The sequence below is a fragment of the Protopterus annectens genome, chromosome 3.part0 (genome assembly GCF_019279795.1).
Source record: "Protopterus annectens isolate FY-2018-M chromosome 3.part0, PAN1.0, whole genome shotgun sequence".
Taxonomy (NCBI): Eukaryota; Metazoa; Chordata; order Ceratodontiformes; family Protopteridae; genus Protopterus; species Protopterus annectens.
In genome coordinates, this window is record NC_056731.1 from 132,402,305 (window position 1) to 132,427,715 (window position 25,411).

Sequence of the window (25,411 nt, forward strand, 5' to 3'; positions counted from 1 at the left end):
CCCATCTCATTACTTAATGTTGATTATAAAATGTTTATGAGTATTTTTGCTGATAGATTGAAGACAATTATCCCGGCATTATAGACATAGATCAGACGGGCTTCATTGTAAATAGAAATACTTTTGATAATATAAGAAGAACTTTAACATTAATTGATTTTGCAAATAGGAAAAGAAAGATTTAACACTTATTAGTCTTGATATAGGTTCAGCATTTGATTCAGTAAGTTGGGACTATCTGTTTACCTTACTGAAGTGCACAAATTTCTCTGATGCATTTGTAAATTTAATTGAGCATTTATACAAAGGAACGCTGGCTTATATTAAGGTAGGAACATATGTTTCACATAAATACCCATTCTTAAAGGTACAAAGCAAGGATGTCCACTTTCTCCACTATTATTCACTTTAGTAATGGAGCCTTGGGCTAATTTGATTAGAAACAGTACTGACAGAGGGTTTTGAAATAGAAGAAAATACAACATCAAAAATTCAACTTTTTGCAGATGATGTTCTAATTACATCAGCAGGATCTAATTCTTCTATGCAGTCTTTATTTGATAAAATGATGAATTTTAAAAGTATTTCTGGTTTAATATTCAATGAAGAAAAACTAAAATACTACCTATATATACACGAAAAATACTCTCATTAGTGATTTTACTAAATATGTACCCAACTCAGGTCAGATAACTTATTTAGGTATAATACTATCTAAAGATATTAAATCTATTATATATAATAATTATAATACCTGTTTTCTTAATATACAAAATCTTTTAATACCTGGAATAATATGTTTTTACTATGGAGGAGAGACTTACAATTATTAAAATGATAATATTCCCCAAGATTTTATACTTAATACAATCAATAATACTTTCACCTACAAAAATAACTATCAAGAAACTGAATACACTAATGTTAAATTTCTTATGGGCACCTAATAGACCTAGGATTGCATTAAAGAAACATACTAATAGCTGGTCTCAAGGGGTATTTCTTTTCCAGACTTTAATTTATATATTATCTCTTCTATTATAAAAGTTATTACTTTATTAATAGATCAGTCATATGTCGCAAAATGGAAAGATTATTGGGAGCTAATTAGTATGCACTTCATGAAAATCTCCTTAACACATAAAAATATGATTATAAATAACTCCATGTTGTGGTTGCTAAAGGAATTTTGTACTTCACCTATTACACCTAAACATATGGTCTGTTACCCATTAAATATTATTATTAGTTATCGTAACTTTATATTCATGCACCCTAAGTATAGGGAATGGAATTTTATTGTATTCCTATAATTTATACTCAGGGTATGCTTATGTCATCTACTTCTGAAGGAGCTCATTTAGCTATAGATAATAATCTAAAGTACTGGTATCAGCTGATATCTGATAATAAAGTTAAAAATCTAGATTTCTTAAAACAAGAATTTGATCTAAGAGAAACTTGCTGGTTAGAGGTTCAGATCTTTAGACAACATCTCATTGATAGAATAGATCTAATGTCTATAACAGTTAAAGAATCTATTCCAAAACTGATTGATTACTTGATAATAAATTTACAGCATAAAGTTTCTGATAAAGGTAAACTTTCATATATACATAAAATTATCAGACAAGAAACTTTTTACAATGTAGATTCATACTGGAATTATTTCACCTCTATTAATGGGGACCCACCAACTCAACAAGATAAACAATATATATTGTAATCTGCTTATAGAACTACATCTTCCATTGTCTGGAGACTTTATACATGGAAATTTTTACATAGATCTTTTTATACACCTTTGATGATGAATAAAATTAATAATAAAGATAATCTATGTAAGAGATGTAATGTAGAAATTAATGCTGACTGGGCTCATATGTTTTATGACTGTATGAAGTTGAAAGAATACTGGAAGTCAATTAATGAATTTTTGCAGGCTCTTTTTACAGATAATTTCTAAGTCTCTTATATTATTCAACACACCTGTACCTCAATGTGTTAAAAAGATTAAGCTTCCCTTGTTATGGTCTATCCTAGCAGTGGCTAGGAAAATAATAACTAGAAATTGGATTTCAGATACACCTCCTTCGTTCAATGAATTTAAAAATGTTATGAATATAATGTGTCATATGGAAATAAGCACAATTAGAATGAGAACAACTAGAAAAACATCACATTTTATTGTATGGGATCAATTACAAAATTTGTTAAAAAAATTCTAATTTCAATAGCACAGTATTTTAGTTTAATTAATTGATCTGATTGTAGTGGATGTCTTTGTAAATACTTTAGTTGTTTTGTTGAATATTATAATAATACCTATTTTTAATTATTTGTATAAAATTGTTATGATATTTCTCTTATATGTTAAAACAATAAACTTGTTTAAAAAAAAAAAAAAAAAAAAAAAAAATGCAGATAAGTCAGGTTTAGTGAAAACAAATGGTGTTATAGGGTCATAACTAAGTACTACATTATCTGCCCTTGTGGGCCACTGGAAGCCTAGACGAAAACACAGGAGAAGAGTGAATCTCAAAAATCGCTCTTCTTCTTAAAACATCTTTTTGCAGGGAGGCAAGTCCCCACAAGCTCCATAAAGATATATACCAAATCTACGACAGCCATACCTCACAGAAAAGGGAAAATTGTTTAGAAAAATGGCATTTTGGACTTGGTATATGCAAGTCCATTTTTTCGACCACCACATTTCAGGACTTGCTCTAGCAGGTCCAGACATTTTAAATAGTTACCCTTTCACTTCCTTGAAAATCCTACCAAGAAACGAAATTTAATTCCATAGACTAGTATGCCATCAAATTTTTCTCTCTGTCTTTCTCATATGATAGTCCACGACTAGCCAATCGATGGCCTTTTGTTAATCAAGGTAAACAGTGACACAGATTGCTCACAGCAACCAATATCAGTATTTACCCTGCAATCTCTAGTCGTTTGAGTTAGAAAATGTCCTAAGATGATGCTCTGATCACCACAGACAGTATCTACTTGAAGATAATCTTAACATAAAAGAACATCATCAGGTAACTATGATTCAAGTGAGGGATTCTGGTCTATATTACAACATCGAAACATTGCAATATCGAACACCAAGTGAGCGACACGTATTCAGTGAAACTCATTTAAATGATTCGATTAATACTTTACAGGGCAAAAGTGTAGTTGGCCAACTACACAGTCTTGCCCTTTTCTGCACTGCAATGCGATCTCAGAGTTGGTATATTTAGTTAGGGGGGTGTGGGGGGCAGAGCCCCCTACATAGTTATGTTTTGTAAGGGTGTGTGTGTGTGTGTGTGTGTGTGTGTGTGTGTGTGTGTGTGTGTGTGTGTGTGTGTGTGAGAAAACCAATTCTTTCCCAGGGAGAGAATTCACAATTTTGACCGTTCGCATTTTAGTGTCAACGAAGAGGCGTTCGCATAAACATCTCTTCAGTGTTATAATATAGACCCAGGAATTTAATGAGCAGCAAATATTACTTCTAGCAAGAAACCAGAAAATTACTGCTAAAGATCTGGATGGGATAACCCATCAAACAAGTAATTACTTTTGTACAGGACATATGAGGGTTACACAGTGTAGGTGAAAGTGAATGACAGTCAGCTGTTCACTGTCAATAAAAAAAGATACCATTTTTCATCTAGAGGCAAAGCAAGCATCACAAAGCAGTATGTTGAAATAGAACAGATTGCTGCAGTCATTATTTCTTTCACTTTGATCACAGTCAAATATGGGGATATTAGTAAGCATGGCTACTTTGTGGTGGTAGCTGGAAAGGTAGACTGAAAGCAACAGAGGGTTACTAGATCACAAATATAGCTCATCAGGGTGGGACAGAACATGTACCTGAAAGAAACAAGCTGAAATATATTACTCCAGTCATTACTTCAAATCACTCTGATCCTAGTCAAACAGCCATAGATAAACAATCAGAATGTGGTTATTCTGGGAGTGGTTGGTGGGAAGACAGACTATATTTGAAAGCAAAGGAGGACTACTTGATCATTGCTGAATAATTTTTTGGTATGGCTCATCCCAGGACCTATAACCACAAGTGGACAATGAACTCAACAACTAAACCTGCAGAACTGTGCATGTCAGAGAAGGAAGAGGATGAAGCAGCAACCCATTTCACGTAGTTAACCGATAGAGGTTGGACCAAACAATGGCAAGAGAAAACCAAGCATCACAGAAACCACGTATATGCAGAAAAGGAAGTCACTGAAAGAAGATATATAAACAAGGATTTATCAAACATGACTGTAAAGCATGCCTGTGAAGGGGTTACAAAGAACGCTCAATGGGTACAAGTATGGCTTGGAAAGATGGACAGTGCAGGTTAACATTACATACAAAGTATGTGGCATGGTTATCGTACCTTAATGCAAGCAACGGTTGCCAATTCCCACTGGACACTTGTATGCATGATTGTTTTATGTCTTTGGTTGCTACAGGCACTCATCTCTTATCATGGGCTGTTAGTCACGTACTTGTAGGCTGCCATGGATCACCTCTGGGTGTACCAGCCTTCTCTGTAGTAAGGTCGATATCTGCAGAAATGCATCTGCAGTGTGTTTCTTTAAGTTGCAGTTAATCAGCTGCACAGATGTAACTGCAACACGTTGCCTGCTGACCAGAAGCCCTTGATCCCCTTCTCATGGAATGGCAGTGCAAGAGTTTGAGAGCAGCAGGATGATGAAACATACTATTATTGCTATTACTTTTTTCACTTTAATCAGAGTTAAATAACCAAACGATAAACATCAGTACACTGCTATTCTGCGTGAGAGATATGAAGGCAGAATGTGTGTGAAAGTAAAGTGCATGATCAGTTACTATAAATTATCAGTGATATGGGCACTGTAAAATATGACAGATTAGTTTTTTTTCAATGATCACAGTTAAAGATCAAAGGTGCAAACAAATTATAAAGCTAATGTTTCTGGGAGAGGGGAGGCAGGTTGTATGTGAAGGCAAGGAACATTATACAATTATCAGTATGGTGTGTCTTGGGGGGCACGGCACGTCAGGGAGTGATTAGAAGAAATACATTACTCAGTGATTAGAAGAAATACATTACTCAGTGATTAGAAGAAATACATTACTCAGAACATTATTTCATTACCTTTGAGTACAGTCAACATGAAAGGTGAATGGAGGGGAGACAGAGACAAGCTATTCCCTGGAGATGGGCTAGGAAAGAAGCTGGATGTGAAGGCAGGGCACTTATTTAATCCCTGATGCGAGTTGTAAGGGAGAGGCATGGTATATATCTGAAAGTAACAAGGTGAAATGAATTATGCACCATTACTGCTTTCAGTTTTAATTCCAGTCAAGTATCCAAGATACATGCAGCCCAAATGTGACTACCCTTGAGGTTAGGGAAACAGTATGTGCACAAATGTGAATGACCACAGCTGTCACTTGATCATAGGAAGTTACTAGGTTAATGGGCAGAGGCTCCTTACACGCCTAGCCAAATTTTACCCTTGTTTACCATGATCAGCACCTATTGTCCCATGAAGCTCTTACTAGAGGTGAAGATCAAACCTTCTAGCTTGTGGATATGAGGCAAATGCCTTAATCATTGCACCAATTGGTCTTTTGCCGGTTTGATCAGTTAACCACAGATTAGCTTGCCAGGTGCAGTGTGAATTTATAGGGAATATATGTGTGTGTAGGTGGGGATGTATGGAAAATTAACTTTTAACATATCTACAGACAAAAAAAGTTGTACTTAATCAAAAAGTGGATAATCCAGTGTAATATGTTGATGAAAGGATAGGAAACAAGTCATTTCAACAACATAATGAAAACATTTGCTTTTACATGTTACTTTAACATAATTTCAAAAGCATCTCTACTGCAAATCAACAACATGCACATTTCCTTTTCCTTGTGAGTAAAAGGGTAAACTATAACTATATTTGGCTTTTTGGGTTTTACAGAATAACAACTGAAGCTACTATGCATGTGTTCCTGAAAGTGATGTTTTCCCATAACTAAAATGGAATTACCAGAGTCACAACCTAAGTAGAGGTTATAACTGAATACCCAGACTTGTTGTAAATAAGACCCAAAATGTAAGAAGACTGATAAAATAATACAGTAATCAGGACTACTAAGAGAAATGCATGTGATATAGCAATTATAATATAGCACAAGTCTGTGCAGCTAAACTAATAATGCAGAACTGCTACCACAAAAAGCAAAGGAAGGAAGTTTACGAAAAAATATTAACCAATTTTGGAGACTTTACAGGCAAGTGTGACAAGACCTCATGGTTAGTCAAATGTGCCAGGCGTGATAGCCACTTTCCAACAGAACAGAGATCACGTCTGTTAAGGTGGAGTATGCACCAAGTGTCCAGAGTACAACCGCACAATTGCCTTTACAGAAGAAATACCAGCCTTGAGATTTTCTAATATCAACCAATTAGTCAATAATAGTTATAGAACTATAGATTGTATAGAAAGATTTATAAAGTCTAGGAAATCAGAAGTGATGAAGTCATTGTTTGTTAGTTATATTAAACCCAAACTTGAGTACAGAATAACAACATGTAAACCTTATAAGCAAACAGGCATGAGCAAACTGGAAAGATAATAGTGGAAATGAAACAATGGTAGCCATGGATGTGAAAATTGGAGTTATGAGTTATTAAGAAAGACTAAAGTAACTGCACTTGTACAGTGTCTCATACTGACATTTAAGAGGAGACCTTATTCAGGTATACAAGGCATTTAGAGACAATACATCTGGGAATATTTGAGGTTATCAAAAACTAAGCAAGCACTAGTTTAGATATTAAGAACAACCAGGACATTTACTATGAGAACAACTGTTATGGTATATTGGCAGGGGAGAAGGGCATTGCCCACACTTGAAAATATTTATATGTATGTATACATTTCTTCAGAAAAATAACTTTTTGTCACCAGAAACGAGACAAAACAAACACGCTGTACTAGGTAGTTGGGGTGGGGGCAATATGGTGGAAGCAAACACTCCACTTAGTTGCAATTAATTCTGTAAAGGTACAACAGCAGTCTTAAGTGCATTTTGTGCCAGTGTGTAAGGAAAACTCCATCTTAAAACTAAAAACAATCTATTTTTTCACTGTCTCTCTATTTTCAGAGTTAATTTTCACATCTCAAAATCACTCTAACTGCTTCTTATAGAATTTTAATGTTTTCGGCAAAATGGCGTCAATGGAGCTGGACTTATCAATGTGATCTTATTTTTCTTCAAGCCTTTCCTTTTCCCATAAACCATTTCAAGTCTGCTTTATACAAGTCATGCTAGACATAAGCAGTAGTGGTGTATTACCCATTCCAAAACTGCGGTGGTGGTGCTGCGGTAGCGTTGTCACCTCACAGTAAGACATTGTCCTGTTCGATTCTCAGCTAAAGCGTCTTCTGTGTGGAGACTTGCGTGAATGGGCGTACCTTCATTGAAGGTTGTGCATCAGGGCCGGCAACTCGGTACGTAAAAATCTACTGCCAATTATTAGCAGACCGGAGTTCCGCGGTGGCGACCCCTAACCGGGAAAAGCCAAAAGATACAACAATAGCATTATTATACAAGATGATAGTGACTGCCTGCAATTTATTTCTTGAATGGCCCTCATTTGTGTGTGTCTACAACCAGAACAATTGCTAAACTGCAGGCCTTTGTTCAAGGTACTTTTTTGTAGTCCAAGATGAATGGACAGCCCCTCCCCCTACACTTTCGTAAATGTGCTGATACTTAAGAATTACAAGAAAAAATAATTTCTGACTTTTCTCTAAATTTCACAGACATCTTAGATACTACATTCAAGTCATCTTAAAAAGCAAAGTAGTAAGCACAACAAACATTTAAAGTTTAAAGCTTAGCATTTCAATACTGTGATGCTGCTTACGTAAATTTGTCAAAAGAGGTGACAACTGCCTTTGAACCACTGACTTATCTAACTGCTTTGTTTTTCTATGAAAGGCATGGCTACATCAGAAGCAGCTGTGAATCATCAGAAGTTTTCTTCCTCTCTGCAATAAAGACAGTTCCAATCAATATGGAAATATAGAGCTGATAAGTATTTTTTGGCACTTTGTTCAGAGTTCTGCACTGTTTATTTTTGCTTGACTGAATTATTTATATATTTGCTGGCATTGTTTTCTGATCTGTGCTGAAGCTTCCCACCCTATTGCTGTTGTGTTCTTAAAATTGGTGACTTTTGCAGTTGCCCGGCCCTACTGTAAATTTGATCTGGGACACTCCTCCCAGTCCCATCTCTTTAGCTCATTTTACCGAATACAGAGATCATTTGGGAAGGCCAAACCCCTTAGTCCCTTATCCTTGAATTACCTTCTGTTCCCACTCTCTCCCTTTTTACTTTATATAAAAAATAGACACTTTATTCAGCTGCTTATATTTTTCTAATTTGTGTTTCTTCCTACTACTCCTTTACTTCATCCTGCTTTGCTTTTTCCTGCCAATTGCTGTCTATTCTCTAAAGTGTTCAACTGCATCTTTTCTTGTTGCATTTATTACTGCTTCTTTATAGCCTGTCTAAATTAAGTGCAAGTGTTATTCTAAGCTCTTACTTTTGGTTTAAGCACTTAGCTCTGCCTGGCCAGAAAGAATCTGACTACAGTTTCTCCTGCCAGTCTGGTTGATATGGGCATCCTGAGGCAGTGTAACAACTGCCTCATATACATGGACAACCATCTACTACCACCACCGAAGAACATAATTTGTGAGAGATGCAATTACATTAGGAACCTACAGTCCAAGCTCTCTCCCCCTCAAGCCAGTATATCTGGCACTGAAAAGGTTGTCAACACAATCACTACACCTCAAACACCACCCACACCTACATATGCGGAGGTCCTCCACATAAACATAACCCAAACAAAGGAGACCTCCAAGGCAGAAACACATGCAATCTCCAGAGTCCTCCACACCACATACCATGCATAGTCCATACACCTGTGCCTCACAACAATAAGGCTTCACCAGAAATCCAACATGTTAGTCATAGGAGACTCCATTGTGAGACACACAGATGTGCCTCTCACCAAGCTGGATACGGAGAAAGTCACAGTTAGTTGTCTGTCAGGTGTCAGAATCCACCATATCACACACGCACTCACTCGCTCAACAACAGGTACTGTTATGACTCTGTCATAGTCCATGTTAGCATGAATGACTTGAGACGTACCTCTCTGGACTATATGAAGACAGACATGATTGAGCTCACTGATTATGTGTCCCAGGCAGGTATGTCACTAGCCTAAAGCAGCATTCTGCTGTCACCCAGAATGATGCCTCAATACAAACAGAAAATGATTGCCTAACAATTGGCTTAGTTTCTAGTATCATTCCATGGGGATCCAGTATCTAACAGCCTGACAAGATATGATCAACTGACCACGATGCTTTGCCAGAAATGGCCTGCATCTGTCTCACCTGGGCTTCAGGCTTCTGGTAAAGGCTCTTGCCACCCCTATAGTGCCCCTTTTAGGAAAAGTGATGAGGTTAAAACTACGAGCATAAAAATGTCAACAAAATACAAATTAAAGGTCATGCTGCTAAACACTAGGAGTCTCAACATGAAACTGCACTCATTGCAAGCATTCCTGACCCTGGAAAATGCTGACATCTGTGCAGTCACAGAAACTTGGTTCAAAGCTGCGGAGAGCACCCCAGCCTTACCTGGTTACTCATCCTATCATACATTCAGACCCCAAACTGTGGACAGTAAAGCCAAAGGAGGTGGAGTTTCAATATACATTAAAGACATACACATCCAGACTGGTCAACACTCCAGGTGCAGTTAACCATTGACAAGACCTCTATTCAAATCATAGCTAGCTACCGGCCCCCAAATCTGACTCAAGATGCCCAATCTGCCTATTTGGACCTGTTCGAATCTATTACCCCGATTCTGGGTGACTTAACTTCCCAAACACAGACTGGAAGAGCTACTCATGCCAGAACACTAATGCCCAGAGATTCCTTGATTTTTGTCAATGCAAACGCCTTGGAACAGCTAGTTGATATCCCCACAAGGGGTGATAATATCTTGGTCTTGGTATTAACCAACATGAGTAACCACTGCAGCATCTACCACAAAGCAGTCACTTTCAAAGTTACCATCTCCCCCAACCCCCTGTAGCTAGGATCAGACAAAAACGTCTCCAAAACTGATTACAGCCTACTGAGGGATGGTATAAACAGCTTCACAGCCCCCTTCCCCTCTGTAGGAACTGGCACCAATATCCAAAATTACACCAAAGCACTATACGAGCATTTACATAGATGCATGGAATCAGGAATACCGACAGGACTAAATCATCCTCCACAAGGAAGAGTAAACCTGTCTGGTGGACATCTGCAATAAAACTTCTATAACAAAAGGAAAAAATTGCTGTCCAAGACCAAAAAGGAGCAGGTGCTCAATTGGAAACAATGTTTCCTTAGCCTGAACAAGCAAATAAGAGTACTAGTGAAATCCTCCAAAGCAAACTTACAAGTCCAAATTGGCCACTTCTACTAGAGACAATCATAAGGCCTTCTTCACATATGTCCGCAACTTCAAAAGAAGTACCCAGATCTGTTCGGAACTGGTGGTCAAGGACACCACATATACAAATACCATAAATATAGCAAACTTGCTGGCTGACAGAATCAGTGAAAACTTTACCCCTCTGTCCCCATCAGTAAATCAGGACATCCCCAGTACCCGTCCCCTTTCCCTTATATCTAGGGAACAGGTCATCACTGCTCACTCAAAGGTAAAACATACAGCCTCAATAGGACCCAATAACATCCCAGGCTGCATCCCACGTGAACTCAGGCAGGAACTTGCAGCACCATTAGGCAGCCTATTCAACCAAAGCCCGAGTACTGGCTTCATCCCAGCTGAGTGGAGGACAGCCACTGTCATCCCTTTACACAAAGGTGGAATGTCCACAGATCTGGGAAATTACAGAACCATCAGCCTAACTAGCCTGATCTACAAGGCCATGGAACGGATTATCATGGACCTCATTAACAAGGACATTGGCAACCTGAAAACACTTGATCCAACACAGTTTGGCTTTATCAAGGGGAGGTCATGTCTGCTAAATTTGGTTGTTTTCTTTGAGACAGTCACCAAAGCCATGGACGAGGGGAAGACGGTGCACACCACCTACCTTGACCTGGCCAAAGCCTTTGACAATGTTTTCCACTCTGGCATAATAGATAAACTCTCTCAACTAGGCATCAATCCATATGTTACCAGATGGGTAGCAAACTGACTCACTGACAGAACCCACGTAGTCAAAATAGGAGAAGCCACCTCAAGCAGTAGACCCATAACAAGCGATGTACTGTAGGGTTCGGTCTTGGGACCTCTGTTATTTGGGATATACTTTTCTGAGGTACAGACCAAAACCAGTGGGCTATGGCTGACCAAGTCTGCAGATGACTGCAAGCTAGGTGCTGTCATCAATTCCCCTAGTGATGTGGACATCCTCCAAGAGGGTCTCACTCAGACAAATGAGTGGTGCCAGAAACATGGGCTGAATACCAAAAAATGCATCATCATCCCCTTTGGGGAGAGTGACGGCCCCACAAATTTCACATTAATAACAATGTCCTAAACACTCAGTCGTGAGGGATTTGGGCACCCAAGTTGATAGCAACCTGACTTTTGACCACCATGTTGCTTAAGTTGTACAGAAAGCCTTCTCATCACCCATCTCATAAGTAAGGGTATCGCAGGGTCTATATTATCAGATCGGAAGTTTCAGACTTCGAATACCATATGGTCGATACCATATGTTTGAAGCTTGAAAATTTCAAATTCAAAAAAAAAAAAAAAAAAAAAAAGGAAATCTGTCATTAACGGTTGTATGCAGGGGACCCCCCACACCCCCAATACTTAAATATACCAACTCTGAGATCACACTACATTAAAGTAAAGGGAAGAATTCCATATGACTATCTCCGTTCACACTTGCGATGCTTTCAATATTCGAACATTTGGTGTTGCTCAAATGGTATTCGCATATTGAAACCTTTGCTGTGATAATATAGACCCAGTATCTCATCCACGGACAAGGAGGTCATAACATCCCTGTATTCTTCCCTTATAAGGCCCATTATCAATTACAATGCCCCTTTCGGCATGTACCTCGCAAAGCACACGCGGCAGCTGGAGAGACCACAGAGGCTCCTCACCAGGAGGATCTAGGGCCTAAACATCTACCATACACAGATAGACTAAAAGCACTATCCTTCTACTCAGTTTCATATAGATTCCTCAGAGGTGACCTCTGTTTGGCATACAAGGTGATCATGAACCCCACCTTGATGGGACTGCTGCACATCCACAAATCAAGCTCCACTCGAGGAACCCACATGGGTGGCATCAACCTGGTCTGCAACATCAACACCCAAATTAAAAAAGTGCAGCTTCTCCCCTTCCTGACACTACTCTTCCTTTCTACTTGCCCTTCTGTGCATTACTCTGCTTACTCTCCTCGCTGTCTATCCTTTACACAAATTCCCCTGCCACTTTACAATACAAGCATAGTAGGACACTGCTGTGTAGCCCTTAACTGGGCTACAAGCTGTGCTCTTAACAGTGCATAATTGCGAGTCTGAATGCACCTTACATGCACTCTACTGAGTTAATGAAGTTGTGTGATTTATCAGGGCAATGTCCAAACCTTTCCTCAGACTTGTTCACCTGTGAATTGATTCTTTATTCTGTCCCAGTTGTACATCAGTCCTCCTGCATACTGAATCACTCTCAAGCTGCTCTGTACTACTTTGACTCTGCTATTTTTCCCTGTGCAGCCACATAACACATTTTTTTTTTAATCCTGTTCTAGATTTTAAAATTGGTGAATAAAACATCTTCATCATCAGTATGAAAAATATTTGCATGTCCACTTTATACACAAGTACTTCTAGTCTTTGTTGAAAATAAATAAAATATATGACAGTCAGCTTTCTGACTGGGATACACTATTAGAATTTTGGAATAAATTTCAATCATTTCTTCAGTCAGTATGGACTAGTAAGCTTCAGATTTCAGAACAACTGGTATTCAATGTTCCAATTACTGGATGCATAAATAAAGGACCAACCCCCTCTGTTCTGGTGTATTCTGGCAACAGCTAGAAAGACTATACTTAGAAACTGTAAGTCTAAATCACAATTTTTCTGGAATCTATACACATAACCACAATAGTCTATAATAAAGACATTCAAGTGAAATTATACTTTGTAAAAATTATTTTACAATTTTTCTTGACTGGGAAATTCTGACTGGTTAAGTGCTCCTTTTCAGTGGAGGCCTTGGGAGAAAAGCTCCAGTCCAATTCTTACATATAATTTTCAAAATTTACAAACAAAAACATATTAGACATATTTTAACATTATTTGGAAAGACAAACAGATGTAGTTTAACATATTTAGCATTATAGTGCCAGTAGAGATAGTACATTATATTATGTGAAAGAGATGGGAGGATGAATTTAAAAAGTATAACACTGAGATTGTTAGTAGTAGAAGAAAGTTGGGTGTTAGAGGTTAGATAGAGGCGTAAGGGTGGTTAAGGAATGAAAGTAGGGTATTAAAAATTTTTGAAGGTGTAAGATCAAGAGACATTATGAAGGTAATAGAAAATATATAGTTGTGACAGTGAGATGGATTAGTTTTGATCGGACTGAAAAAGAAAGACGGTGTGGGCAGGAGGTAGGAAATGAGCAGGAGTTTAATAAGAAAAATGTTAGTAACCTGGGGTGAGAGCACAGGTTAGAGACTGGAGGAGGGAGAAAAAAATAAGAGGGTAATGGAGAAAAGCAGTAGAATATTAGTAGATGATATAGATAGGAGGCTGGAAATGGGAAAAAGGGGGTGGGGATTGCGAGAGAAGGACGTAATAGTTTAGCCCTGGGGAAATGCATAAACATGTTCAGGTCCGAGTTAGTTGTTGTTTAAGCAGATTTTTTGAAATCTGGGTGTAGTACTGAACTACTTTTAGTTCTTTCTGAGATGTTGCTCCAAAATTTCGGAGACATCGTGCGAACAGAGTTCATCTTCTCCTGAGTTATAAGAGCAGTGTATGGATAATAAGACTCTTTCTCCAGAGGAGAGGTCCTAATATGGAGAGCAGAGTTAGTGTATGCCTTGTAAGGCTGGGCAATTGTCTAATGAGTGTACAGGTTTATGGGCAAGTTGAAGTTGCATGTAGACTAGATAAGTTAAGTCATGTTACAGCTTGGCAATGTTGTGTCCTACAAGGATGGTTTGTTGCAAATTTTGCAGTTTTGTTGAAGCAGGACGATAGTTTTGGCCAAGTATGTGGTGTTTAAGTTGGTTAGGACTGGAGAAGCATATAGCAAGTTCTTGGCTAACTAGCACCAGTGCCTTTATAAGCCTAGCCATGCAATCCAACCCAACTCTGTCCTAATGTATCATGGGTGTTTATTAAGAAGAGGTATGTTAAGAAGTTTCTAGAGGTTGTGTGTGTGAGGGAGGGGTATGTTAGTTTGGGCAAACTATCACAGACATACGGGCCAGACCTAAGGTGAATTTCTGATTTCCCATCCATTGGTCAAATGGGATTAGGGATTGACTGCTTCATATGGATGGGGAGCCTATTCCAAAGCATGGGAATCCTCCAAGACACATACCTGTCTTGCCAACATGTCTTATTTAGGTTACAAGCAAAATTTAAATCCTTGGATCCAGTGGTTCCAATGCTGTTCATTTTGCAGATATGAAAAAGATCCATCAGAGCTAGATCCAAAGATGGTATGTACGTCAGCCATAGACATAGATCAGTAATCTGGAGGAGACAGTATAGAGATTGTCCTACACTAAATTGTCATAAAGCCCTATGTGTTTATACCCTGGATTCTCCTGGTAAGGAGCCTTTCTGGACATTCCAACTGCTGCATATGTTTGGTCAGGTACATGCAAAAGGGGGCATTATACTCAATGATGTGTCTGATAAGTGTCGAATAAAGTGGCACTATGACTTCCTTGGACCTGGATGGCATGCCTTTACTTATAAGTAATGGAAATAGGTAAGCTAAAGCTATTGTTTTTTCTAGCGTTATCTGTCGAGGTTTTGTATGGCCTTATAGACAGCTTCATTTTAGTGTTTTTTTCTTGACTGCTTGCAGTATATATAGGTTAAAATTCAGGTTACTGTCAATTATTACACCTAGCAATTTTGCTTGGGTTACTGTTTCAGTTCTCATGTTATTAGAGTAGAAACATTTAAATGCTTGGATTTGTTTGAGAAATAATTTTACAGTAAACAGCAAAGTTTTGCGTTACTGGGATTTAGAAGCAAATTACATTTTTAGTTTAGTTTTAGCCAAAGCTTCCACTATTGAGAGTGTTTTATGTAATTTGTTGGAATTCATTTGTTGAGGGAACTGTACAGATTAATGTTGGGTCATAAGTATGGTGTGTGGCTGCAATGTAGTTTCTTTATAAAGATACTGAATAGTAGAAGGCCTAGTATGGAACCCTGAAGTACACCAACTGAGACGGACTGAAAAAGGAGAATTTTCTGCAATTTTACAGCTCGCTGTCCATCTGATAGATAGCTCAAAAACCAAGAGAGAGAGAACTAAGACAGGCCAAGGGAGGAGACTTCATTGAGGACACATTGGTACGATACTACATTGAATGCTTTTCACAGATTTAAGAATAGGGTTGAGATTACTTTACCATTATTCCTGTGGTTAAGTGTAAGAGATTACTGCTGGTACTGTGATGGGGTCGGAAACTGTGCTGGCTTTTTGATAACAGATTGCTTGAATGGACGTACTGTAGAAGCTGTGTACAAATGCATTTTTCTAAAATTTTAGATAAAGATGATAATACTGCAATAAGTCTGTAGTTGTTTATCTCTATGGATGGACCTGCTTTGTGTAATAGTACCCTATAGGGCTGTTTCCAGAATTTATTTATATATGTTTACTGGGGTAGTGCACTAATCAATACTGACCAATTTCAGACTCGGCCTGGGTGAAATACAAAACATTTCACAAACAAAAGGGGTAGAAATATAAGCTATAAACAGAGTAGCTCAGATTTGTTACATAGAAAAAACTGTATATGAATATTCAAGTAACCAAGCAGAGTATAATGTACAATTTATAGATTAGCTTCTAAAGTATTATCAACCTTCAGTAATTCTGTGAGAGGAGAATAGAAGCGGAAAGGAGACAGGGATAGTTTGTTAGGTGACATGACCCGTGTTGACGCAGGAGCACAGGTCTAGGACAAAGTGTCAATTTTTTTGTTAGGCTGATGGGGAGAGTTTGCCAAAAAGTAGATGCCTGAGAGAATGCATGCACAGTGCTGTAGAGTTTGTTTCTGTAGGTAATGAGAGCTGGTATTGCTTGCGAGTAGTGTCTTGGGTTGTATGAGGATTTTGTTAATTTTTCACAAAGTTTTGCTGCAAGAGAAGTATAACTGAATTCAAGAAAAGGAACCGTAAACTAAAGCACAAATAAGGAAGGTTAAAATCTCCCAGTACACCAGCTGTGAACATGGAACTTTCTGCAGGACTTAAAACTTACTGTACAAGATGAAGAACACCTCTCTCAAAACAGCTCTTACCGCAATAATGTTAATCAACACACATGTAATGCTGCTTTATAGTTTTATCAGCGACTTTCATTTTGCCCAATTGTTCCCTGTCCAAAGCTAATTGGCAGCTCAAAGAAACTTCCAGCTATGTGAAAGCTGACCCAGATAGCTCATTATGGTAAACTTATTAGGGCATGGACCACATTTACTGCTATATATCCTAGCCCCCTTTGACCAACTGCCCTACTGCCTCATATGGTCAACATTTTGGAAAAAGCAGCAACTTCTCAATTACAGATCCAGATCAAAGATTATAAGATGCTCTCCATCTCTCAAGACTTTATAAAAGGTCATAGCTCCAACAGTTCTTCACTTTTCAGAGTGTCACACTGCATCATGCCATAGATGCTGGGAAGCTGAATGAAGCGGTGTTCATTGGTCTTACCAGGACTTAAGGTTTCTGATTAGGTGGATCATTTCCTTTTGAAAAGAACTTCCTCAGTATACCCTCAGCTCAATCTAGCTATATAATGGCCCTTCAAAATAATCCATGCTCTAACTTTGCATTCATCACAGCCTATACATTTTGTTATTTCTCATGGGTCAGTATTTAGCGATTTATTATTTATTCTCTGTCTACATGAATGCACTCATTCCCTTCCTCTGAAGCAAGCCAGTTCATTGCTTATGCAGTTGACAATGCCATTTGAAAACTGGGGATTTAACTACTGGTACAGTGTAACTTAACTGTATTTTAATCCAGCTTCATCATGTTTGTGAGCAAATAAAAGATAAAAATTAACTTTGGTAAAAATGCAATAATATATGGAATTCTATAAATTTTAGATCTAAGGATGACAAAGTATCTGTAGCCCATATGACTGTACACTGAAAAAGTATTCAGTCCTACATATTAAATCAGGAATATGGCTTAACTTTGCACTTATCTTCACTGTTTTCATCCACAAACTGGGGTGCAAAGTATCAACAATGCTATACTCCTTCAACAGCATCTGTATTCTTCGGACCAAAAAATATAGGCTCTCAAATAGCAAATGAGTCTAATTCCTACCATTGAATATTCGCTGCCTATCACTGGCCCCCAAATTTGCACACAACCTGTAAACTTAACAGACCACACAATTACAAGTGCAGCCAGCAGACATCAGCACTGCCTAGCAACCAAACAGGCAGGATGGCTACCCATCAATCTCAGGATCATTTTATTCATAAGCACCTTGATTACAAACCTGACCACTGAAAGTCCGTACATCATCTCCTAAGCAGGTGCAGCCAGCAGACATCAGCACTGTCTAGCAACCAAACAGGCAGGATGGCTACCCATCAATCTCAGGATCATTTTATTCATAAGCCCCTTGATTACAAACTCTTATTCTGACCATTGAAAGTCCGTACATCATCTCCTAGTTATTAAGCAACCCACTAGGTCACTTAGATCATCTGTGTCCTCATCTATCACTCTAGTCATCTCTAACTGTTCTCACGGTTGCACCATGAAAGGGCATTCACCAGCCTGAGCTCTTTCAACCTGGAATGCACTTCCTAGCACTATTATTCATTTGCTCTCCTTGGATTCCTTCCCCAACCAATGCAGGTTTCTAGTACAGCAACAGTAAAATTGCAGAGATCTTATCGTCCTAGCCATTCGCTTGTATCCCAAAACATCACTACATATTGCTCATTCCTCTTTGGTATGCATTCAGTGAGGTACATAATCTTTACTCCTACTGCTTTTGTTGTGTCAGGTTTTAACAACTCTGTCTCACAACAGTAGCAAGGCAGTTTGGCACCTATGCAACACATCTGCTTGGTACCCCACCTTTTGCTGTCAATAGGGGAGCATGATAACAATGATAGACAGCAAGCCATTATACTTTACGGTAGCAGTAAGTTATTAAACTGCTACCAAATTAGCAGTTGTTTAAATATTTTGTTTAAAAAAATTTTAAAAGTTTTATATAAAGTTTAAGAGCACACCAAATTCAATTAAACTAAATACATACAATATATAAAATACACGTCTAAAAAAAAAAAAAGCAAAGTCTGTTATTGTTAAATAAATAAAAAGTCTAAATTTTAAAAGTTTTATATAAAGTTTAAGAGCACACCAAATTCAATTAAACTAAATACATACAATATATAAAATACACGTCTAAAAAAAAAAAAAGCAAAGTCTGTTATTGTTAAATAAATAAAAAGTCTAAATAACTGAACAGCGATGACTTAACTGAAGAGAAATGATGCAGCTATAAAACAATACGGAAACTATTCAAACTGTACAGGTATCAATCATGTTAAGGTTCTTAATAACAGGTTTTGGGAAAGTCCGTTTTTCTTTACGATTCTTTTTCTGGCTCATAAGCTTTCTGTGCTGTCATGTAAAAATTTGTCTAGGTAGCAACCTAATAATTTGTTGCTACCTTTGAAAGAACATTTGACAGAACACATGTGATCACTTAGCAGCATGTGAAAATTGTGTGTGCATCTGCCCCTTCCACCCCACTCCGCTGCCTACTCTATTCTGAGGGCCTTAAATTTTGTCAGCTTAGACAAATACTTCTCAGTATTTTATTGTACTATACTGTACAAAAAGGCCATGACTGTAAATTGGCCTTTAAGGTCCAATTCACCAGTCTGTACTAAATAATTAAGGCACAACAAACACCATTATTGGTTCCAGTTCATAACTCAGGACAGACAACCTGCTGTGGCACTGACACATTAAGCTGTCAAACACAATGAAGACAATGTCAACAGACAGTCTCACGTGCATAACTACTAAAATGTAACAGCAGGAATAACAAATTTAATTTAACGAATGAGCCCTTTCCAGTCTACTCCAAGCTTCTAAGCCATGTGACATTCCACAGTGACCACAGTGAGTGAAATTCACTCGCTAATGCACAAATGATTAAGAGAAGCATGCCACTTTCCTCAGTCCACAGCTGTCAAGAGGGCTGCTTGACAGAGTTTCATACCAGAGAGAAGGGAGGAATTTATAGCCACTACAGTAACAAAATGGGAGAGGGTCCCATCTACTAGTGGCATACCTGAATGCTAGGTCCTGAAGAGAAAGGAATGGATACTTTCTAACATCCACCTGAATGACATGCCTAAGGTGTTCAGCACTCATGACTTAACATTACATTTCTGGAACAACGACTTAACATTTTCAAAAGCGGAAATTCTGAGGATTATACTACTAATGATCAAGTGCAATTTAGAGTCATTACTGTGTTCCATTACTGTGTTCCATTACAATTCCTTAGTGCCTCTATATATATATATAGACAAAAATTACAATATATTTTAAAGGCAGGACACTGAATAAAGTATAGTAGCAGTTCTAGTAACATTATGAGAAGTGACTAAGCAATGCAGGTTATAGTGACTAAATCAAGGTTCTGGTCTAAAATAATTCCAAAAAATGTGTTTGTCTAGTGTTCAAACAGTCCAAATTCTAGAATTTTACAGTATCTTCTCAGAAAAATTAAAATAAAAAAAAGCAGTTGTCAATCTCCAGTGTTATTTCCTTAATAGTTGCAATCTTACAAACAAATTTGCAATATTGCATATGAAACAGTATGTCCTTCAATGCTGTCAAGGAATGTGGAATACATTTAAGGTCAGTACTTGAGGTCCCTCAGAAACACTTACAAAATAGGTTAACAACCGGACTATTTAAATGCACATTGGCTCTGTGGTTTACAGGGATGAAACCCTGACAAGGTTGCACACAACCCAATCTCACTTAGCAGCCAAAGCAAAGAAGAAATCAGAGGAGGGATGAGAGTAAGCAACCAATCTTAAGTTCATCCATCACTGGGATAGTTCCAATGGCACTACAAGAGAGATAACTATTACTTAGCTAGGACAAAGGAGCACAATCCCGTAAAGCTAGCCTAGTAGATGTTGGAAACAGAGAATTTGCACTGAACATAGCATAACATAAATAACACACACTCTCCACCACACCTGCCAGTCATTAGGATTGAGGGATAAGGGACTAGCAAAAAAGAAGCCAAACTCCCTGCTAAATAATAGCCATGATCAGACTTCTCTAACAAATGACATCCTTGGATAATCCGTCCTTGGAGAAATGAGTGGCTCATTGGGGTTGGCTGGCTAAACAGCTTCAGGAGGATGAAAACAAGTCATACAAAATAGCAATATTACACACTGTAAGCAAACAAACTATTTGAAACAGAAAAAAAACAAAACGTGATAACACCAAGCACGGGACCCTTGTCAGCAAGAAACAGCTCCAAAAAAGCCTAAACGCAATTTATTAATAACAGGAACAAAGCGTTTTCGCCACAGTATACTGCGGCTTCATCAGAGAAGTAAAACAATGGAAAAACCGCTCCATTAAAATATTTAAAAACCAGGAAGTGACATCTTTACAATTTCCTGGGGGCAAATGATGTTAAATGAAGGCATCAGTTGTAATAACACTGGCACACAAGCATCCAAGCCAAGGAAAATTTATAAATGTAAAAGGCTGTCCATCAAACACAGTAAATTTAAAAATCATAAACTAAATGATTTAAAAATTAAACAAACACAACCAGCTCACTCTCTTATTAGTGCATTAAAGAAAAATGTAGAAATGCATTATTATGTTTACATGCAGCGCACAACAAATAAAACCATAAATTAGTATTTACTAATACTAATACACTGGTCTACTACCATACAGTACTAGTTATTAAACAATAAAGTGGTATATAACAGAAAGAAGTATAACTTCTTTATGAATAAATACCCCATTGCCAGAGTCTGCCTATCTAAGATAACTCCTTAATTTCAACACTGGGGTGATGTTACAATTAATATTAAGGCCAGGATATCTAAAAGCGTCCAAACGCAGCTGCCATTCTAGTTCTCGATTCTCAAGTATTAACGAGAATGGGCCACCTCTTATTTTCAGTGGGACATGGTCTATGGCCATGAAATGAAAACCATGACCCGGATTCAGACCAATGTGCTTAGCCAATGCGTTGTCACTCTTGCAATTCTTGATGGCATACATATGTTCATACACTCGGTCGCGGACCCTTCGGTCCGTCTTACCGATGTAGAATGCTTGGCAACAATCACACATTGCTATATAAATGATGGATTTACTCTCGCAGTTCAATGGGAACCGTATAAGATATTTCCTGTCCCTGACTGTGAATGATTCACCTGACCTAATCCTGTTGCAAAATTTACAAAAGCCGCATGGGTACATCCCTCTTTTTTTATTAAAAGAATGTTGAGACATGTCCCTTTGAAGCATTTCCTTCAGGTTACTGGCTCTTTTGAAAACAAACCTAGGTTCACTACCTAATTTTTCTGCTAAAAAAGAGTTGGTGGCTATAAAATGCCAGTTCTTACGTATAACATAGTCATAATTCTAAAGGTATTTTAGCCATTTGACACAATCCCTCACTTGGGCAACTTCTTGTTAATCCCTATCTTGTCAGATGGATGGCCAACTGGCTCAAAGATAGGACCCACAAGGCCAAAATAGGCACCACCACCTCTAACAGCAGACCTGCCAGTAGTGGTGTTCCCCAGTGACCTATCCTGGGACCTCTATTGTTTGGCATCTACTTCTCAGAGGTCCAGCAAAGACAAAGGGCCTGTGGCTGACCAAGTTTGCAGCTGGGTGCTATCACTGACTCCCCAAATGCTGTTAAAATACTGCAAGAGAGTCTAACAGCTACAAATAACTGGTGCCAAAGTCATGGCCTTAAGTTAAATGCAAAAAAATGTACTATCATACCATTCAACAAAAACATGGCCCCTACTGATTGCCACATTAACTGCAACCCCCTAAGCACACAACCCATGGTGAGGGATCTGGGTATTCAGGTTGACAACAATCTCACATTAGACCATCATGTGGCAGCAGTGGTCAGAAAAGCCTTTTACCTGGTTTGTCTCATAAGTAAAAGGATTGCATCCAGAAAAAAGGAGATTATTACCTCTCTGTACTCCTCCCTCATTAGACCTATAATTGAGTATAACGTCCCGTTTGATATGTACCTCTCCAAACACCTGCACCAACTGGAAAGGCCACAGAAATACCTAACAAAGAGAATCCATGGCCTCCAACACCTGTTCTATGTAGACAGGCTCAAATCACTATCACTTTACTCGGTATCATACAGATTGCTCAGAGATGATCTGCGTCTCGCCTACAAGGCAATATCGGACCTTGCCCTACTAGAGATGCTCCATATCCGTAAGTGTAACTCCTCGCGCATTATCCACTCGATAGGCCTAAATCTAATAAGCGACATTAACAGAACCTGCTGGAGAGACAGGTTTGTCTCCTACAGCATGCCCTGTCTCTGGAATAGACTTCCCATACATGTCAAACAGAGTACTTCGCTGACCCTCTTCAAATGCAACCTTGATGAGTGGATGGGAAACCACACATTTGTCCCAGGGGTTCCACCTTTGTCCTTCAAAGACAGGGGCGACAGGTGCTGACTGAGGTTTTTCTTTTTGGGATAAACCCTTGGCTGGCTTGTAAGAGCCCCAGGGCCATTAGCCTAGTAACCTCCTATGATCCTATGAGCAGTATGGCCCCTTTATTTAAGGCTTTATCCAGACATCTTGAGCTAAGAGGTTAAGAGGTACACTGCTGCTGCTAGATCAATCTTACCCCCCCCCCCATATGCACGCTAACACAAATCTTGTTAGTCAAGCAACTTTGCTATAAACTATTTGTAATGTGTTCCTTCTTTTGAGCCTTTGTACCCCCTTCATATCTATCCATTGTCTGGGTGTTTGCATCCTATTATTGCTGTGTTCCTCATAAAATGTGTAGTTTTCTTTCAAATGACTGAGGAGTGACATCACTAAATAATGACATACATTTGAGCCTTAAACTTCATATATTTCTGAAAATGTATGCTAACACAAATCCTGTTATTCTGGCAACTTTCTAAGTTTATGTGAAGGCCATTTAAAATCTGTCCCCATTTCTGGGCCCCATTATTTTAGCGTTGGTCCAGATTTCCAGCTCCAAGAGGTTGTGAGTCATGGCCCTTTCTTGTCCTGATATCTAGAGCTGAGAGGTCCAGAGGTATGCAAACCCCTTTAGTGATGCAACTGCTAGATAGAGCTTACCCCCCAAACACACATGCTTACATAAATCCTGTTATTGATGCAGTTTCGGCAGAGGAGTAATATTTTGAGGTTTTGTGCCCCCTTCATAGCTCTCAACTGTCCATAATTTAGCATCATATTAATGGTGTGTTCCTCATAAAATTTGTGGTTTTGTGACAAATGCCCGAGGACTGAAGGCACTAAATAATGATATTCATTTGAGCCACAGACTTCTAATTAATTTCGTCCGAAAATGCACGGTAACACAAATCCTGTTATTGTAGCAGTTTTCCTAGCTGGCACAGCTAGAGCAATATAACTATTCAAAATCATACATACGTAAGAGCGCGCGCCCACACACTTTAGCTCTCATTTACACACATGCAAACAAATATAAACACACAAACATCCATAAGTTTCATTATTTTACCTTTACACTCGCTCTACAGCAAAAGCGCTGCTTAGCGAGTGTAAAATAACAACTGGATCATCTCGCTCGCACTCTTGTGCATGCATACATTCAGACAAACGCAACTTCTATTATATTACAATTCTTTGTATTTTGCACTCGTTAAACAACAGGAACGCTGCCTAGCAAATGTAAAATAATGATACAGGTAGCTCGGCTTAACATGCTGCCGTGAAGCGGAGGGATTGCGGGCATATTACATTTAAACTAAAACTGCTGGCATGGCTCTTAACTCTACAGATTCCAGAATGGCAAGATTATTCCCTCATATTATACGTACGTTCCTCAAAAAATAAAAGACACTTTAATTACAGAATCGGGCAAACATCAGCACTGAACATAAAGTAAAGTCCAATTTATACAGAAACGTTTGTTACAGGAAACCTATGAAGAAAAATATTGTGTTAATGCTCTGCAAAGGAATTGTTTGCATAAGTGTATTGCAGAACGTTAAAACCAGGACACGCTTTGTACCAGCACACTATTAAGATGAGTTTCAAGTCCCTTCAAATTTAAATTAAATGAACGAAGTAATATAAGCAATAGCTGCTGTTTCACATACCTGAAATAAAGAAAAGTAAAATAGAGTTCCATGAGTAAAAATTAAATCCACTGTTCCAGAAGTGAATAGTCCGTCAACAAAACACATCCTTCTAGCAACTACAGATAGAAAAATAGTTCCCAGATTTATACGACATCCGGCTTTTTTATTGTAGGTACAGGAGAAGTTGACATAAACTTCTGAATACATAATTTAAATGGGCGTTTTCAGGGCCTAAAGACTGAACCCTGGGCTGTCATTTAGCGTTCTCTTTGAAAAAAATGAAAGAAAACAAAGGGCGTTATTACCGGTTTGTTGCAGCACCCACACATCGAATACAACATCGTGAGAATGTTGAAGATGCAGATAGGGGGATGAGAGAAACAGTTTTTTATTTGCAGTACAAGTATTCCATGATGCTAGTGTCAAAATATATGGGTGGGTGGGTGGGGTGGGGGGGGGGTGAGGAAACGTATAGTACATCGGAGAGGCAAGCCCATATCTGTTGACAAAAATCATAGCTATCATAACAGTTGAGATGTAATGCATGAAGAAACAGTGTGTGTCTTCAGGATACTAAGCTAACAAGTCTAATAGGGCACCAGTGTAAAGTAAGAGTCCTTCCCAACTTGTTCACAAATTATAAATTCATATCTGTGCGCCCG

General features: G+C 38.3%; 1 protein-coding gene across 1 annotated transcript in view; it reads right to left on the minus strand.

Moving 5' to 3' along the window:
* The window catches only part of NSUN6 (NOP2/Sun RNA methyltransferase 6), a 611,674-nt gene extending 586,502 nt beyond the window's left edge, over window positions 1-25,172 (minus strand). The window contains exon 1 of the mRNA XM_044064641.1: window positions 24,768-25,172. The gene's annotated coding sequence lies outside the window, so the exon portion shown is untranslated. The remainder of the gene's footprint in view (window positions 1-24,767) is intronic.
* Between the last annotated feature and the right edge of the window lie 239 nt (window positions 25,173-25,411).